This window comes from Microtus oregoni, unplaced genomic scaffold (genome assembly GCF_018167655.1).
Source record: "Microtus oregoni isolate MIOR12 unplaced genomic scaffold, Mior012 000033F_ref0000390, whole genome shotgun sequence".
Lineage (NCBI taxonomy): Eukaryota > Metazoa > Chordata > Mammalia > Rodentia > Cricetidae > Microtus > Microtus oregoni.
Genome location: NW_024543092.1, coordinates 3,970,728 through 3,988,414, shown reverse-complemented (window position 1 = coordinate 3,988,414; position 17,687 = coordinate 3,970,728). Strand labels below are relative to the sequence as shown.

Below are 17,687 nucleotides of genomic sequence, written 5' to 3'. Positions count from 1 at the left end.
GGAGTTCAAGGCCAGCCTGGACAATATGAGACCTCTCCCCCCCTCCCCCCCCCCCCCCCCCGCGCGCTTAAAAAATCTGCAAAGAAATTGCTTTCATGTTCTGTGAGGTTTTATAAGGTGGGAATTCAAAACACCCTTTTTATTTTTCGACATGTAGAGAAAAGCATATTTTTCTGTACCGTGGAAGCCACATACTTTTAAATGGATTAAGAAAAAAGATCGCCCATCCGCTGTCTATACTAGATAAATGCAATCCAGGAAAGGTTTACGGTGACCGTCAAGTTCATTTAAATCTAGAGTTAAGACCGCACATTTCGCTCCTAATGAGCCCAAAGCAATATAAACAGCGGTGGAAAATTGAGTCTGGGGTGAGGGTAGGAGAAAGCAAGCACACAGATTAACGCTTCGGAGCCGGTGAAACTGAAACGCGCTGGAAACTGCCTGTATTCCTTACTTTTCCCACATAAGCATTCACGGACCCCTTTTCAGTATTTATGCCTTACCAGGACGAAAGCAAATGCTGAGACTTCGCTTTGGGCTCTTTTTAAGCTTAAAGAATGAAAAATGTTTCAAATGTCGTTCAAGTGTGAACAATGCGAGCCCCTGGTCACAAAAATTACTTCCAATCTATCTCGTTTTCTCGCTAGTCAACAGGAAAGAGTATGGTTTCTGGAAGGACTGCTATAGGACTTGGGGTATTGGTCCTCAAAGCCCACTCCAACGGTGGTACCCCTGATCACGCAGAAACTTAAGCTTCTTTGGCCTCTGGCTGCCCCCCCCCCCCCGGCAGCACCCCATTCCCAGTTTCTGGCTTGTGATGTGGCCGAGGGTTGATTATCCCAGAGGGTACGGGCGCAATCAACCCTCATCACGGATCTTAGGGCTGAGTCGCCGCTACCTGCGCCAACGCGGCACCTGGGCGACCTTGGCTTTGCGCACACAGCCGATGAGTCATCGTGGCGGGCTGCGTGGCTGTCCTCCCCCGCAGACCCCCAGAGCCCAACCGGGCCTCCTGCTCCCACGTGACACCCGGGGGCCCAGCTCCTCTCGCAGCCCCGCCCGTAGCCACGTCTGTGCAGCGATCCCTTTGGCTGCCGTGTTGCGCGGCAAAGCCCACGGCATCTGCTATTTGTCACTCAGATGGGGCGGGGACCGCCCCGAGCCTTTATTTAGACACGGCTGGGGCGTTCTCCAGCCTCACTCGCCTGGCAGGCGAGAGAACGCTCGGAGAGGCTCGGCCGCGAGCTCGGGGCTCGCGGCAAGCGGATCGGAGAACGGAGTGCGGCCACCTCCGGGTTGCCGCCATGGTCGCGTAGGCTGAGAGCCGGGCAGCTCGCCTGAGTCCAGCTACCCTCGGTGGGTAAGTGTGTGGGTGATCTGGGCGCTTCGGCGACGTGGCGCAGCAATGCCACGGGGAGGATTGCCGCGCTCTGCGCGGACCTCGGTGTTCCGGACCCTTCGGGTACCGAAGTAACAAACTCCTACCTTGGGTTTTCCAACTGCGGTCAGGGATGCCGCGAAAGACTCCGGATCCCTCCGAACGGCACTTAGTGCCGCGATCGCTCACACCCATCGTTGGGTGGTATGCAGCACTTAGTCTTGGTCCTTAAGATCTGAAAACACTCCGAACTCGACCAAAGGCTAAAAAGAAAGTCAGGGAGAAGTGATTTGTGTCCGTTTGGGGAAATGCACGTATTTTTGATGCTTTAACGATAACTGCGTTCTCACTTGTACTCTTAAAGCTTCTCGAGAACGTCGGACTCCTAAAAATTCCTGGGAGAATTCAAAGTGCAACTTGTGTCCTTTTTTTCCCCAGTTCCCGCATCAACTTTAAGGACACTAGGAAGGATTTTCCGCTTTATACTGAAAAGGGGTCCGAAAATGTTGGGAATCCCCCCGTAACAAATGTACTACTTTGATGTTTTAGGAATTGGGTGAAAATTAAAAATAGAAATGTCCCAGTTTAGGTTCTTCTTCTAGGAATCTTTCTCGAACCCCACCCTCCAAGGCTCTTCAGGGCCCCTACTGTTAGATCTCTGGAGCCTTGGCAAGGTTCTGCTCCCCGAAGTGCCCCCCCCCCCATTTTCCTTTTTCCTCTGCGTAGTAACCCTTCGGTCTGGGGTTGGCATCTCTGGCTGCTTACTTAACGCATGGTAAGTGATCAATATTTTAGTGACGTATGAAACGATAAAATCTGTTGCGTCGCGGTTTTTGCTCTTAAAACAGTGGGAAATTTACATACTAGTAAATGAGAACGGTCATTTAAGTCACGACTCAGAGTTGACGACATTTGACATCTGCATTTCCCCGACCTCAGGGTCCCGTACATATCCTTCACAGAGCAGCGTTGTTCCCAACGTGAAGCTCCTATTCATGAGTTCTGAAATCAATTAAATAGAGGGTGATTTAAAAAAATTGAAAATTTGCAAACGGAGAAAACATAAAAATGTGTCTCAAGTCAGAGGGTCTTTGTTTTATGACCATTCGCCCCCCCCCCCGTAGTTTTATACACACATATGTGTGTAATGGTGTTCTAATGCCATTCTTTACTATGAGTCATGGTCAAAAAACTTTAAAAGCCACTGCCCTAAATAAATTTTCATATGCACCAGAGGACATACAGAAGAAGGCTTCCTGTGTAGGGCCACAAAGTTGGACAATGCCTTCATGTCCGTCTGATGGGGAAACATAAATTATGTACCAGTCATAAAATGGAACATGGTACAGGAGCGAATGAGGTGGTGCTGTGTTTCCATACAGACTCCTCTCAGTGTGAAGGAGAAAAACAAATAAAAACAAGTTACTTAATATTGCATGATTTCATCTACGTGAAATTCAGAAACTGGCAAGCAAAGCTATTGTGTAGGAAAGCACAGAGATTAAAAATCATAAAGGGAAAAATATAAATTAATGTTATGAACGTCATTAATGGTCACCTCCTGAGGGGGGGGGGCAAATGGGTATGAGGGAACATTAGCGACTCTTAGGAAGCAGAATATACCTCATCTTCTGGCCAGTGGCCACATTTCAGGATTAAAAACTATTAAATGATACACATAGGTCTAAATGTTAACCCCCCCCCCCCCAACCACCACCACCACCAATATATTAAAGAAAACGAAGAAGCCTGTATCCAGGGCTTGAAATCTCATATTTTCCACTGCGTCATAAAGAGTCCTGATCAGGGAGAGTTACCTAGGAAACGCAACAGCGTTAACATCGCATTTCATAATTTCTTTGGTGGGCACATTGCTAGTCATTAAATTCATCATATGTTTCTATGCCTTAAAAAATTTAATATATTTTTTAAAGTACTTAGAAGAAAATTGAAATCATTCAATATGCTATTTTTAAAAGTAACTTTGCTATGGCTTGGAATTATATTTTATTTCGCAATTTAAGCTCAACAGGCTTTTGTTAAGGGGAAATGTAAATACTAAAAAGGTAACAAAGCACAAAAAAAATTTCAATTCTTTGCTCTGGGTTTTAAAATGCTGCCATGCTGTGGTATTTATTTCCATTTCAGCTATTCAGGGGCTCCAGGCCATATTTCTAGTGCTCAATTTTTGCGTGTAACTATATATTATATTGTGTTACACATTCCTATGCTACAGACCAGCACATTCCAACCATAGCACATTTCTCTTGGGAAACAATGTTCTGGATGCGGGTCATGGTTGAAGAAACTTTCAGATAATAAACAGGCATTTATCTTTGTGGTGCGTGTGTCTTGATTGAAAAAACAACAACCCCCCCCCCACCCCCGAGAAAAACTCGGCTGTTAATGAACTTGATTCCACAATGATTTCTGAAGTGTTCACAGTTGTATTTTGCCCACAGTTATGAAGCTCATGCATCCGTGGGTGTGGATGTGCATGCTTTGTTTATGTGGTGAAGATAGCACACGGTTAGCTGTGTTTCTCTCTCTCTCTCTCTCTCTCTCTCTCTCTCTCTCTCTCTCTCCTGGGAAGGCGACTGTCCCTGTGCCAGGGGCTTGCTGCACCCCCTCAGCCATGGGCGATGCATAGATTAGCTTGGGCTTGCCTCTGGGCTCTGTAACCATTTGTCATCTGGAAGGATTACAACTTTTTATGCCCTGTTGCTTGACATGTAGTATGTGGTTCTGTTTTAAGGATTAAACATGTTTTCATTACGGTATTTTTTTTTTCTTTCACTGTGAGAGTCTTGAGAGGTGTTCTCTGCCTGCAGTGTGGAAGGCTTAGGCGATTTCCCTCTGGTTCCTGGTTTCTAACTTGCCCCACAGTCAGAACATGTGGCAATACCACTGATTTGCTTACTGTTGAGGGTCGCTTTATGGTCTTAATTGCTCCTGGTATGATCACAAAGAATATGTAATCAAAGGCTTTCTGGGCAAGATGACGTATGTATCGTGTGACCATGCATTTGACACTCTCACCTAAGGTTTCTTTTTCAAACCTGGGAAGTTTTGCCCTTGATTTCATTATCCCCTGGGAACCTACTCCCCCCTTCCCTGTTCTTTAGGAACCACAATTAGATGTATTAAGTTTTGAATCTGGCTTTTAAGGTTTTAATCCACGTTGAATTCTAGATATTATTTCTTTAGATCAATATTCTAGACAAAACCATTTGCCCTTTTCTCCAAATTGAGTTACATCTTATTTGCAAATACGACGTGTAGAGAAGGCAAAAACGAAGGGTGTGGCCCAATGAAATGTACAAATGTATATGCCTGTGTGACTCTCCAGATGAGGTCATAAGGCCTTTTCAATCCCGCTCCTTCCTGTGGAGCGCGGCCTCCCCCCACTCAACTCTCTTGATTTCAATCACCGGGAATGTGAAAATGTGGCGTACTTTTTTTTTCTCACATTGTGTTCTGGGGAGCCATTCATACAGTATTATAAAGTTGTTTATTTTTCCTTCCTATATGGGACTGGCAAACGGTGCCCTATTAGTAAATTCCAGCCCATTACATATTTTCATATAACAACTATTTTTGGAACATGGCCAAAGCCTGTTTCTCTGTTTATTATGCCAGACTATCTGACCCAGAAAGCCTAAGGTATTTACTTTCTGGCTATTAACAGGAAGTTTATTTGCCCCACTTCAACAATATTAATGACTAACACCTTAGCTCTTTCATTTAACATTCAAGTTGTTTCCAGTATTGGACTGTTACAAGTTGAATTGCTACAATGTTCTTGCTTTTTTTTTTCAATTGAATTCACTTTATTTCAATTATGCATATGTATGCCTGTTTGCACGGGTTCCACACAGGTAAGTGCAGGTACCCGCAGAAGCTGGAGACGCTGGGATCCCTCCTGGAGCTGGAGTTCCAGCAGGTACTGGGAACTGAACTGGGGGACTGGTACAAGGGCAGTACTTGCTGTTAACTGCTGAGGCATATCTCCAGCCCCAAATGTTCTTTAAGCTATGTCTCTTGGGTACAGATTGAATGTCCCTCGTTTTCAACCCCCGTCTTTCTGAACTGCTCCTTCTGCTGAGCTTTTGAGTATCAATATACCACAAGTGGGAAATTCCACACCTGGCCTCACATAAGACGTCTCAGTCAAGCGCAAATGAATAAAAATAGTATATTAAATTGCCTCCAGGCTATTTGTATGAAGCATGTATGATACCTAACTGAAGGGGGCTGAATAACATGCAAAATCAGCACCCCGAGGCTCAGAGATCACTACAAATAAGTACAATTTGTAGTCAAATACAGCACTACAAATAAGTAAATAAATAAATAAACAACTAAAGTAAGTGCATTTTATGTGTAGACTTAGGCCATACTCCAAAAATATCTTATGTATATTAATATTTTTATTAAAAAAACTCAAATGAAAAGGGACATACAATCTGCATAGCTCAAGAAGGTGAATATGTGGCTTGTTGCATTTCCATGAATATTTATAATGATTAGCATTTACATTTTTTTTTTGAGACAGGGTCTTACTATATAGCCCTTGCTAGCCTAGAATTTAGAATATAGTCCAGGCTGGCCTTGAACTCCTGTCTCTGCCTCTGGATGCTGAGACATCACAATTTCTTTATGACGAAGTGCCTGTTCAAGCACTTCTTCCAATTTTAAATTTGTGTTTGCTTTATATTTATATTTTATGGACGGGAGACTTACCAGGTACATGCTTCCAAGTTGTTATATTTTGAGACAAGGTCTCACTGTGTAGCTCTGGGTTGCCTCAGTCTCCCTGTATAAATCAGGCTGGCCTTGAACTCATGGAGATCTGAGTACTAAAGGCCTGTGACATCATGCTGGTCTACAAATAACTTTTGCCTTTGAGGTTTAGTTTGTCATTTGCCTAATCCTCCCTCCTGCCCCACCCCACCCACCTCTGTGTGTCTATGTGTGTGATGAGGCTCAAGTCTAGGCCTGGCACAGGCTGGGAAGGTGTTCTATCATGGAATCATATACACACTCCAGCCTAATTTAATGGTGCTTTTTGATAAGCAGAATTATTTTTATGACATTCAGTCCATCAGGGTGTTTAGGGGGTGGGGAAAGGGGCACTAGTGCTTCTATGAGCCCTGCCCATGAATGATTTCACAATCTCATTTACCTGAGGCTTCTTCCCAAAGGCCTGTCCTTTGAGTTCTCACAGTGGATCTGCAATTATTGCTATTCGATCCTGGTATATGCATTAAGTCAGGATCAAGATGACGTGTTTTCTGTGTGGGAAAACAACCACTATATAGATTAATTGAAAAAAGTCTAGTTTTCATTAAATGATCTTTTCATTAAAAGATTATTTTTTGGTTCTTGAGTTAATATAGGGCTGTTTTAACATAGTTTATAGTAAATTTTTGTTTTTCAGTGCTCGGCTTTGAACACGGGCCTCGTGGTTATTAGACACATTTTACAATTAAGCTACATTTCTACATTTAAAGCCCTTGCTGGTCCTGTAGCTTCTCTAATTTTGTTCTTCCTTCTGCGCCCCCCACCACCCATATGTGTTATCTGAGACCAAGATGGTCATGTGATATTCTATTGTCTTTATGTTATTTCACTGGCCAGGACAGCAAAAATTAGCTATAGTGATTGTAGATGCTCTTATCTTGCTTCTAAGGTAAACGGGAGTGCCGTGTCCCACCATGCTCAGAGATGTGGAGTCACGAAGGATAACTGATTTTATTAAGTTCATTTTCTAATCTGCTAGACTTTGAAGCCCAGTTGTTTCTGTTCATCTCCTAGTTCTCTCCCTTTGTGAAGTATAATCTTGGGGAACTGTTTAGCCTCTCTGTAGCTTAGTACAAAATATGGAAGACAGAGATCTCTCCTGAGAGGTTGGTGAGACTATTGGGTGGGTACTTAGTGAGGGTTATGAATTGGTCCTATCTTCTAGGAAGCATTAATTTCATTTTCTTCTTTGATTTCTTAGCACGTTAGATTACTTTATGCTAACCATTGCTTAGTCATCAAGTCAGCTTATGTTCTTAAGTAAACCTTGGACATATATCTACGACTGGGATTTAATCTACTTTCTAGTGTGATGCTTATGAGTCATAAAGCAAGTGTTTTTTGTAGCAAAGAACATAATGAATGATCGAGTCCCAAAGCAGTATTGCACAAGAGCTTAGCAACCAAGATGGCAACCTTTCAGATTTTTATCTGAGTCTTTTGATCCGCTAGAGATAGAGCTAGCTTTTGCATGAACAAATTCGACACTTGGCATGTATTATGGCAAATCCTGCTCTGCAGAAAGGGAAAGTGAGTCTTCTTTGTATTGCATTACTCATACATTGGCTTTCTTAATTCTGTGTTTAACATTTGTTTTGCTTTATATTTACTCACCAACAATATTTTGAGCACTTTCAGGCCAGGCAGTACATTTTGCTGGTTTGAATGCATCCATGTCCTTGAGAACTTCAGGGGTCAGAAAGGACTACCTTGAATATTGAGAGATGGACCTACCTGTACCAATTAGGCAAACTCATTAATCTTCTTAATTGACAAAAATAACCTTTCTAACTTCTTCCTATATTTTGCATGCCTCTCAGCCCCCTAACTTTAGGCCCTTGTTTTCCTGTGTGGTCCTCCTTGCTGTTAAGTTTCCTACCCTCACATGGGATGAGCACTTACTAAGACATTCTGGCATTCCAGTTCTTGGGAAAAGGAAGTTCTTTGTTCCTAGCCTGGCAGTCACCCCTCCTTGCTCACTTCTGGCTTTCCTTACTGGCCTCCCCCTATATGTTTCTTCCTATCCTGAGTCCAGTGGTCAGGTAGCCTTCACCTCTCACCAGTTCCAGAAGATTCGCTCTACTGGGCCAATGAATACATTCTTTGCTTTGCTATTTCTCCTATCTTTAATCAGTTCACCTCAACTAATTTGTGACTGCAACTTTCTAGGCCCTATTCTGAGAGTATGCTGTAATCCTTCTAGCTAGATCAGAACCCTATTATTTGTGATCTAGCGTTCTTCTTAAATGGTTAGCTTTTACCATCCATCTTTTTAAATCTAAATGTCATGTCCAGCTGGTCAGGTTCTTAGAGATTCTGTTCAAATGCCCTGCATGGTACTTAGTACACAAAACACTATTGCTAAATAGCTCCCGCTATTAAATACCCATGATAATCGTGCTCGGTTTTGCAAGGTAAGTAGTGTTGTCTCTGTTTTCAATTGTCAAGAAATTCAGCCGAAGAGATCAAGAAACTTGCCCAACACCATGTAGTTACTAAGTTGCAAAACTGGTTGGTCTGATTTCACAGCTCTTGCTTGTCTATGCTGTAGTGCCTTGGTGCTAAAAATAGTCAAATTAATTAAATAAATGAAATTATGGAGTAGAAATTAATTGACAATAAAGCGACATGGAGGTGGCTTTGCCTCCATTGCCAGTGTGCTTCTTGGAGTCTGCCCTTGAGACCACACTAGCCGACACTGGTTTCCTTCAGATGCCTCTTCTAGTTTTTATTGTTACCAATGGATACATTTTAACTATTCTTCAGTGGGCTCAGACAAACAGAAAGAACCACAACTTTGCACTATATTGTATGTTAATTAAATTAAAAAATAATTTCAAAAACCTTAAAAATGTTAAGCTGGGTGTGTTGGCTTACATCTGTGATCCCAGCATTCAGGAGGAAGGGGCAAGAGGATCATAAAATTCAATGTTATACTGAGCTACAGAGAAACTTCAGGGCTAGCCTGGGCTACATAAGATCCTGCCTCAAACAAACAAACAGAACCAAAAAGGCTTGTTAGTGTTCGTCTATTGGATCAGTTTTATTATAGAATTATTTGAAAAAGAGAAGAGTTTTTTTGTAATTGCATAAATTAACATATTTGTACTCATTTTGCTCCTTAATATAATCATTCATATTTTCTAGGGTTAAGATAGGAACTTGAGATTTATTGTAGCTTGTGTTTGTGTGTGTGTGGCATTGTTTCTTATGATAATGGTTATTTTCAGAAACACTGTCTCTGCTTAGTTTCTCCTTTAGTCACATTGCTCAGAACACCACAGTCAGGGCCACTGAAACAATAAAGTTACATTTTTCACATTTATAGAAGTTTAAAGACCAAGACCAAGGTGTTAAAGAATTTAATTTCTGGTTGGACTCTCTCTGCATGTGTGTTTAGTGGAGGGTGTATGTGACGTTATCATTCTTCTCATTTTTTCTCTTTCTAACAGAATAGGGAGCCACCTTTCTGGCCTCATCCAAACTTAAGTCACTGCTGGGCCAGTGTTGTCTCTAGATACCTTCTCACCTGTGGTTGCCCTTTGACATGGGGACTGTGAGGGACTCGGGGACCCATTCCATCTGTACCCGAATCATTCCCAGAGAGAGCAGTAAGATGTTGAAATGGAGGTTAGCTGCTTTTGTGTTTAGGATGCAGTCAGTCTCTCAGCCCCTGCCGTGCGTCTCCCAGGCATAATGTCCGATATTTTTCGCATCGCCATTACTTTGGCTCCTGGCTGAGGTTTTGAGAGCGTGTGTGAGGCGGAGCTGTTCATTGGGCTGGCCTCCTGTAAAGTGTGTCCGCATCATATGCTTTTAGTGTAATAACTTGTTGCACTCTAAAAAGATACTTCAAGCTGCAATCTAGAGAATTGCGTTTTAAAAGCCCAGGGAAGGTATTCACAGCCCCGGAGGATGCTATGGAGCACACAGGCACATGCCATTCAGTGTGAGGCTTTGAAATCTGGGCTGTACAGGAAAATTAGAAACTCCCGACTCCTCTTTGGAATCATTAGAATAATACAGATCCAAACCTAGTCTTTGATATTTTTTTTATTATAAGTTTATACTTGAAAGAGTCATTGATTGACTTGTAGCAAGTTTGAAACGGACACCCCAAAGGAAGCAGAATGTTTCTTTCTGGGCTCTGAGTCTGTTTGGTCATTGTTTTAAGCATCTTCCTGTTCTTAGTCACATTGGACTAAGCAAGGGTTAGAGAAATTGCCTCACTTGGGGACTAACCAAAAAAAATTTTTTTATTCACTTCCTACAAGTGGAAGTGTGAGGGCCAGCCAACGGGTCATTTTAACACTTCTCTGAGAGGCTTTTGTCTTTGGCAGCACAATAATCTTCCGAACTTGGAAGGTTTCTTGTGTATTTATTTATGTATTGTATTTTCAGGCGGTCCTGTATGCTAATTAATAAACGCACCCTTGATTTTTTTTTTTCCCTTTTCAGCTGAATGCCGTAGATTTACTGTCTCGTTTCTATGGCTCCTCTTAGACCCCAGAGAAGCCATCTGGGACTCCCTGGCTTCTCTTAGAAAGCTTCTTTTTTATTCAGTCCGTTTGCTGTCACGTGTTCTTGAAGCCATGTAATCTGGCAACATTTTCCTGACCTTACGCCCTTTACAGTCTTCCTCTCTTCACTGGCTCTCACCACGTAGTGAAAGCTGACCTTGAACTTTCAACGATGATCTTTTCTCAACCTCCAGTGCCTTTTTTGGAAACTGGTGGTATGTTTGTTTGTTTGTTTTTCTGACTAAATTTTCTCAGAATCCCTTTTGAGAAGCAGTAGCAGCCCCGGCCTTCCAATGTTTTGTTCTTTTCTCTTTTCTCTAAGAGCCACAAACAAGGTCATTAGGCCAGGAGGTGTACGTCCTGCCCTGGCGGAGACAAAGGCGTAATGCCACGTCTCACCACTCTATAGAATGCAGCAGCGTCTTCCTGCCTCTTGAGGTCGGCTGCCTCATTGCTTCCTGACCACTAAGTCAAGGTTATGTATATTTTGGGTTTTGCTAAAGCAGAAACCTACTTCTGGTACCAAGTTCACTGCAGTCAGGATGCGTTAAGGCCATGCTGTGGGAGCAAGCTGCGCAACAGTCCTCCGTGACTTTACTCAAAAGTTAAATTTTCCTTTTTGCTCGTACAAATGTCTGCCGTGGATTTGTTCCAGGCAGTGAGACCCAAGTCTGTTAATATACACCCACCTTATAGTTGTAACACTTCTTGGAATACTTAGTCTTCTTGGGTACACAGCAAGGAAAGGATGTTTGATGACTCTTTTCCCAGCAGTTAACCTGGTTACTCTAGCCTAGAACTAGCTGCATGTGCCTGCTCACAGATTGTACAGCTGAGGAAGGTCCAGAAGGGAGCACGGGTGTGACGCAGAGCCAGCGTCCACCCAGGCCTTCTGAAGTTCTAAGAAAGTACATATCTTTGTGCCTGGAAGAAATGAGGGTAGTAGTCCTACTGGGGGTGACCTATAGGCCACTCCCAGGCTCCTTAACGCCACCTCAGCTTTGGGGTAGAGCTAGGGGAGGTAACCACTCTAATCGCCTCTTAGGTTTACAATGCAAATTGTCACAGCCCTGCTGTGACAGGTCAATCAGTTCCTGAGGCACAGTAATGACTTTACAGCAGCTCTAAATTCTCTTATCTCTTGGAGGTGTCAGGACTGGGTCACAGATCTCCCAGTGGCTCTCTTATCACGCCACCATCTAAGGGGGGGGGGGGGGACAGCTAAGAGAAAGGAGCCCTCCCCAAACCCAGGGAATCTAGGGTTAGGAATGCAGGTGACCAAGGTCAAGTGCTTGCTCCACTAAGGCGACACAGGGAAGGATTCTTACTCCCTTTTAGTCATGGTCGAATTTCATTAAAGAGATAAAAATCACCTGTTTCTTAGGTTGCCAAGCAAATTAGCTTACATAAATAAGTTAGCACAGAGAGGAAGGAAGTCCCCAGTCTGGTACCCTGAAAGAATGCTTTGGGTCAGCCCTGGGCTTCCCCAGTCACTCCAAGGAGAGGCGTTTTCACTCTGACCCTCAAGCTGTCTCCTAAGCGTCCACCTCCCAATTTTTAAAATAAGGATAAGAATTCCTCGGTGGCATTAATATGGATCCTTTGACAAAGTGTTTCAAAGAAGGTTAAGAAGTGAGGAGGAAGCCAGGCAATGTGGATTTTCTCGAAGTTTCTCTGAGAAAGGATGGAAGTTGAGTCAGAGCTGGAGGGCACCGCTGGGTCAAGGCATGTTTGTTTTTAAAGCAGGGACACACCAGAGTATGCTGTATAGTGGGGGTATGAGTCACAGTGGAAAGTGGGGGAGGGGTAAAGTAGAGAAAACTTTAGATGGAGCAGTGGGATCGGCTTCCGGTTTTAGGAAGACGTTCTCCTGTGGTTGGAGGAAAGCGTGCAGTTTCAGAGTTAAAAGGGCGAGATGCCCTGTCCAATAGCTTTTGTGTTCTCAGGGAGCCATGAGGGAAGGATGCTGGCAGACACGTGTAAAACACTGGGAGTAGGAAGGGCAGCGGGAAGAGAAGAAATGAGTGAAATGACCACAGTATGGGGAGGCATTATGATGGTGGACAGTCTCTGGAGTCTCTGCGAGGGCAAGCCACCAGAGTTAAGAGAGTTCAGCATGCATTCATGTTCCCCCAGTGAAGAAATCATGTTTGAGTAACTGAGAGGGAAGAGAAAGTTTAGTTAAAATGCATTAATTCATCATGGCTTCCACAAATGGAATAAAATATAAGCATTCTAAAGTTGCTGATAGATTAGAATGTTGGTAAGGTAGAGTTGTCCCCATCTCTTAAAATGATGTGGCTTCATATGGAAATGAAGCTCCCCATCGCCCCTCGTTTTCATGTATAGCTAATATGCACACTAACACATGCTAGTAATGAGTTCGCATCCCTTGGCCACCTCCTGACCCTAGACCATGAAGGAGACATTTGTAAACAAAGCGGAGCCCGAGTATCTGGGACAGGACATCAGTGGCTTATTGGATAGGTCCCTCTTAAGTATTGCTGAATTGGCCAATTTGCCACAGCTATGCATAAATGCATTGTTTGGTTGCGTGAGAAAATAGCTACTAATCTTCAGTAATAATGCGGTGTCATTAAGCTAATAAAGCTACAGAAATTCCGTCCTGATAGGTATGCAGCTGAATTATTATCATTATCTGGATGTTACCTTTAGGCTTTTTGATGTCTCTATTGGCTAAAGAGCCTAATTTCGAGGCTTTTTATCTGTGACTGAAAATGTCGCCGCTCATCATCACCTCTGCTCCCTGAATGCGCTTTCTCAAAGGTCAGCCTGACTACGTGTCTGTAACCGCCTGACATCACTGGGCTAGCAATTCAAGGGCTGCCGAATGGTTCGTTTTCCTAATAGGGGTCTTCCTTTGTGCTCTAGTCTTTGCTTTTTTGTTTTGCTTTGACCATTTTCTATCATTTTGTGTTTGAATAAAGACTCATTTTTATTTTGTAAATTACTGTTTGGGATAATGCGGCACACACTTGGGAGGCCGAAACAACAGAAGGGAGAATTCTGGCCCAGTTTGGGTTATATAACATGTGTTTTGTCTCACAAAAGAACAAAACACTGGCGTCATTATTTGGGGCCATTTTTCCTATTCAGTTTCTCTTTATTATGATGAAGTCTAGCAATAATTGGGGGTTTTGTGGTGACAACACATCTTAATGTTATTAATATTTATCCTCTTGAGGGATAGTTGGGCCTAGAAGCCAATTATCTGCCCCCAAACACTGCTAACTAAGCCATATAAAACTTATTCAGCTTCTCAAGGTCTTCGTTTCCCCCTGGTCGCACAGGGGTGATAACAGTATGCATATTAAGTGAAGTAATGTGTAAAAACAACCCTACATGGTCCTATGGTAAAGAGCCAAAGGTTTCTTGTTAGAGATATGCTGGAAATATGGAATGATAATTTAAAGAACATGTCTACTTTTACTGTTTGGGCTTAGAAATAAGTGGTTTATCCTGTAGTAGCAATGAGAAGAAAGAAAATTTGTTTTCTGAATTAAAACTTATTCCAGTGCATAAGAACAGAATTCTTTAATTAATCATGGTTCGATATACTACTTAGTAGTGGTCTCTTAGGTATGAATGATGTCTTTATTTTTTTCCTTAATAAGTGGATGGATATTTAATGTTAAAACAGACAGCAGCCTGATGGTGGTGGTTACGGCTGTGGCTGTAGAAAAGCCGTGTGGGAGCCGCTTGTGCTGGTGGACCTGCTCTGTGTCTTAACCTTGGTGGTGATATGGTTGGTGCCTATGGCAGAGCTGTACAGAAGGCAATGTACATCTCCAATGAAACTGGAGACCTCTCGAAAGACTGAACTGTGTTAATAGAGTTGTAATGTTATACGTGGTTTTGTGAAATCTTGAAGCTGGGGAAACTAATTCCAGACCGTCTTTAAAAACTTAACTCGAATCTGCAACAGTCTCAGAATTATCCTTAACCAGGGCATGCTCAGTGCTGTGTGGTGCTCACAAATACCTTTTGTTTGCTTTCAGGTTCTTCCTGCCGGATTTGCACACCGAGTCGTTGGCTTTTGTAAGTTGGTATTTGGTCTTTCTTTGTCCACTTTTGAAAAATCCTCCTCTCCAACATCTTAACACATTTACCCCTGAATTACAGGACCATACTGCCCTTTGCTTCATAATGTCAATTAACATTCTAACCAGTAAGCAAGTTAAGACAAACACTTTGGAGACTGGTGTCTATTTTCTGATATCCCCAAGATGGGTGAAACAGAACTCTCTAGAACAAAATTCAACATATTGATTTAGGAACTGTCAGAAGATATTGCTAACATAATGAAAATAAAGGCACCCCAGGCAGTGATAGTAATTTGATATTTTAAAAATCCATTTACCATATGAAAGTCTTCTATAACAAACTCAAAAATGGCACAAGGGTATTTGTTAAATGAGAAATAAGGATTTATAAAGGATCTCTATTATAATGCAACTGCTAGATAGATAGATAGATAGATAGAGACAGACCACAGAAATCAGAAAGTGGGATACTAAAAAGGGTGTTGAGGGTAGTAACATTATTGCTTATTAAATGTAGCTAGGGACGCAGGACTTCTGTGGATAATTATAACCAGAGTACCCAGTAGATGGTATAATGGGAGCAGTGTGAGGTCTGAACCCTTGAAGTTCCCGCCCTGCTACTGTATGATTTGGGCAAGTCTCTCCACTCACTGGAACCCATTTTCTCCCCTCTGAAAAGCAGACTCATAACGTCTCAGTTATGAGGCGGATCAAGTTGTAATATCTGCCTTCTCTGCAAATGCTTCTGAAAGATGGGTCAATGAATTGATGAGTGTATGTGACCTTTGCCACAGGCTTTCTGTAAGTAGTACGTTTCATGAGTACTTTTGAAAAATAATTTGATTTAGAGGAACTTAATGGGTTTCCAGAGAGCCTCGATTGAGTTAGAGTGACCTGTAATTATAGGAAGCTGTTCATAAGATCAGCTCCCTAGAATGAAGCAAGTTCTCGAGGCATGCTAATTTCACAGTACCTTCTAAAAAATATCTTGACAGATATTTCTGTCTCCATTTCAGAAGGCTGGGAAGGCAGAGGCATTAGTGTAACCCCTGAACCTGACGTGAGTCAGTGGCCAGATTTAGCTTTAACATTCTTGACATCACTTGTCTTCGTCACAAGCCACCTTTCTTTCCTCCTCACTTTTCAGTTTTCTGAGGCAGGGTTTCTTTAAAGAGCCTAAGTTGGCCTTGAACTCGTAGCCCAGCAGCCCCAGTATCTGGTGCCATGCTGAGACTTGAGGCGTGTGCTAAGTCAGCCTGCCCGGGCTTTCTTAGTTAATTTCTGTCCAACTTTGAAAACAAGGGCAAGCTTTCACAGAGGGCTGCTCGGTACCCTCTGTGGTACCTCTTCCGTAGGTGAAGAGAGACAAGAGTCAGTGAATCGAGGCCTCAGGAACTCTGTGGTGAGCCCCAGGATAGTCCTGAGGCTTGGGGTGGGACATGTGGGGGGTGTTCTGCATCAAGAAGTAGGCTTTCCGTGTCTTTCATTCCAATGTTGTTTACTTTCCATTCAGTTTGGGAACTTCGAAAGGTAACCCATCGCTCCTCGTGTTGACTGGGGATGAGCGACAGATGTGGCTTGAACCACAGTCAAAGGAGCACATTGCATTACAGGGTTCTGTGAAGGCTGTGTCAAAGGAGCAGTTCTGAATTCAAGGGCAAATTTAGAAACTCTTTTAATTATGTTTATTCAATAGAGGTAACCCCCCTTGGGAAAACACATTTTCCTTTAGACTCCCTCCGGGTCACCCTGCCCCTGGCTAGCCCTCTTCACTCCCTCAAATACAAACATTCTTTCACACACAGATGCTATTTAGGACCTGGTGAGCCAGCTCGGGTGATTCCCTGGACCAAAAGGGGGAAAAAGTAACTGTTCTGTCCCCGTTCCCACTTCTGTTTTGCAAACAGAATTTATACAAACTATGCTCCTCTTTGAGCTGCGTGGCCTTCCCTGGGGATCCTGCTTTTGGGAAAGCCTAGAAATGAGAAATGACGGTTTTCAGTTGGAGCAAACCAGAGCTTGCTGGGTGTAACAGGTTTGCTGTGATATAGGAATAGATTGATAAGGGCTGCACCTTTAGAGTTCTCGGGTTGAAAATAAAGTTTCCAGAGAGTTTGGGTTCAGTGGCGTGAAAGAAATTTCAGACCGTCAAGTGAGATCATCACTCCCAAAGATACGGGATGGAGGAAGAAGGGGGAAAGCGAGAGTTTATTTATGGACTGTCAGAGGGCCATTGAGGCTCAGCAGGCCCCAGAAACCTAGGACTTCCCTTGGCGCTTGTTTTCTCCCTCTGACCTTGGATGAACTAGCGAGCAGTATATTATGCCAGACGATTGTGTCGGTTTGTCATGGGTAGCATTCTGGACTGTCACTGGAATGTAGGAAACGGATGAATTTGCATTGAACCATGAGGTGGTCCGTCGGGCCCTCTCCTGGTCTCAAGGAGACCTGTCGCAGTTTGTCTGGGCCGGGCCTAATGAAAGCTTTGGAGGGAAAGAGAGGTGGGACTTTGATCTCTTTGTTCCCGCTGCTCCCTGGGAACTCACTGAAATCAATGCCCTGTTTTCCTGAAGGAATGAATGGCTCTGCCCAACTAGCTTTGTAAAGCTGTAGGGAACTCACTGCCTCTGTTTATTGACAGCTGAAAGGGGGCACACGGGGTGGAAGGGACCTTCTTGTGAAAACCAGGCACAGGGAAAATTAGACCTCAATTTAACACAGAGGAATTTGGAAATTCACCCCAAAGGAGCCGAGAGTTTCTCATGCTTACATTAGGATGATTCAAGTTTGGGGCTAGTGTGCAATGAACAATGGAGGTTTTGTCACAACTGTGTTATAAGTAGGAATATGGTCTGCATAATGAATGGAGCTAAGTAGACGCCCGTTCAACATCCCCTTCTCTTTCTGAAGCACAGACAGAAA

The 17,687-nt window shown here is 43.2% G+C and overlaps 1 protein-coding gene across 4 annotated transcripts in view; it reads left to right on the top strand.

Moving 5' to 3' along the window:
• The first annotated feature begins 1,218 nt into the window (after positions 1-1,218).
• Positions 1,219-17,687, top strand: part of Plagl1 (PLAG1 like zinc finger 1) — a 42,208-nt gene continuing 25,739 nt past the window's right edge. For 2 of the 4 annotated variants that reach the window (XM_041679941.1, XM_041679939.1), the window contains exons 1-2: positions 1,219-1,356; positions 14,721-14,760. The gene's annotated coding sequence lies outside the window, so the exon portion shown is untranslated. Of the gene's footprint in view, positions 1,361-14,720; positions 14,761-17,687 lie in introns of all 4 variants that reach the window. The other 2 variants (XM_041679940.1, XM_041679938.1) reach the window with 1 other exon arrangement.